The 1,809-nt window shown below is 36.8% G+C and overlaps 1 non-coding gene across 1 annotated transcript; it reads right to left on the bottom strand.

Annotated features, from left to right (window-relative positions):
* Positions 1-515: 515 nt before the first annotated feature.
* Positions 516-676, bottom strand: LOC143667856 (U1 spliceosomal RNA). The gene has a single exon (XR_013168166.1). It is a non-coding gene; the product is annotated as a U1 spliceosomal RNA (small nuclear RNA).
* Between the last annotated feature and the right edge of the window lie 1,133 nt (positions 677-1,809).

Raw genomic sequence — 1,809 nt, forward strand, 5'->3', positions numbered from 1 at the left:
GTCTGATTAGTATGTGTTTTGGAGTGAGTCTATTTGGATATATTCTATTTGATGTTTGTTGGGCTTCTCTGATTTGCATATTTATGTCTTTTATAAGGGTTGGGAGGTTTTCCCACATTATCTCCTCAAGTAATTCTCCTAACCCTTTACGCTTATCCTCTCTTTCTGGGACACTGATGATTCTTATATTTGTGCACTTCATTTTGTCCATCATTTCCCTGAGATCCAATTCCAATTTTTCATCTTTGTGGCCATTTCTTCTTTTATGTGCTTGATTTCAGTGGCCTTGTCCTCTAGTTCACTTATTCTTTCTTCTGCCCCTTCAAATCTTCTGTTGTGTGTCTCTAGTATATTTTTAATTTGGTCTATAGCATCTTTCATCTCTGTGAGAGCCACTATTTTTCTATTTATCCTTTCAAATTCTTCTTTATGCTTTTATAATGTCTTCTTGGTATCCTTCATGTCATTAGCCAACGCACTGAATTTATTTAGGCGAGTTGTATATACATCTTTTTTTTTAAATCATGAACACAGTCCCCCACTACCACAAATTAGGCAGTCAAGTTTCCCAACTTGGGGAAATTGCAGGGGTCAGCATATCCAGAGTGCAATGTATAAACCTCACCCTGGGAAAACTACCTTTGTGATCATGATGTCTCCCCTGCCAGGTATGTATTGTATATACACCTTTGATCGGTTGTTCCAAAGTCTGTGTCTCCTCTGGTGTTTTAATTTGGTCATTTGGTTGGATCATATCTACCTACATCTTCATGAGCTTTGTGTTTTTCTGTTGGCTTCAGCACATTTGATTTTCTTAATAAGGTTATTTTGAACATTGCTTTCCCTCACTCATCTACGATTTTGTAGTTGCTTGGGTTTGCATTGAAGGTCTCCTTTCGCTCTTGGTTTGTTAGTAATTCCCAGCCAAACCAAGGCCCAGATATCATTAGCTGCAAGTCTAATTGACATCTGTTGAGAGCTAGGCAGGTAGGCAGTTTGCAGACTGCACTTTCCATGTCTTCCCAGCAGTTGGCACTTGTTAGTTTGCTAGCTGCCAGAATGCAAAATACCAGAAACAGAATGGCTTTTTAAATTTTTAAAAAATTGTATAATATAACGTATATACAAAGCAAAGAAATAAAAAAGCAATAGTTTTCAAAGCACTCTTCAAAAAGTGGTTACAGGATAGATTCCAGAGCTTGTCATGGGCTACCATATGATCCTCTCATATTTTTCCTTCTAACTGCTCCAGAATATAGGAGGCTAAAGGACTTAAATATTTTTTTATCATCACAATCGACTTCTTTTTCCTTCTTTTTTTTTGTGAAAAAAAATATATACAAAAAAGCTATAAATTTCCAAGCACAGCACAATTAGTTGTAGAACATATTTCAGACTTTGACATGGGTTATAATTTCACAATTTTAGGTTTTTACTTCTGGCTGCTCTAAAATACTGGAGACTAAAAGAGATATCAGTTTAATGATTCAGCATTCATATTCATTTGTTAAGTCCTATCTTCTATGTATAATTTCACCATCACCTTTGATCTTTCCATATCTCTCATTGGGGTTGTTTGGGCTATTGAAATTCTAAATTTTTGATATTGGAAGGGTCTGTCACTAATATGGGGTAGGAAGATGGAGCTATCTGATGTTCTGGAGAGGCTGGGCTAGGTTTCAGGACTTATCTGGACCAGGGACCCATCTGGAGGTTATAGGTTTCTGGCAAGTTATTCTAGTACCTGGAACCCTTGTATAATCTTATAAATTGCCCTAGGTGTTCTTTAGGAGTGGCTGGAATGGTTCT

Source organism: Tamandua tetradactyla, chromosome 23 (assembly GCF_023851605.1).
Source record: "Tamandua tetradactyla isolate mTamTet1 chromosome 23, mTamTet1.pri, whole genome shotgun sequence".
Lineage (NCBI taxonomy): Eukaryota > Metazoa > Chordata > Mammalia > Pilosa > Myrmecophagidae > Tamandua > Tamandua tetradactyla.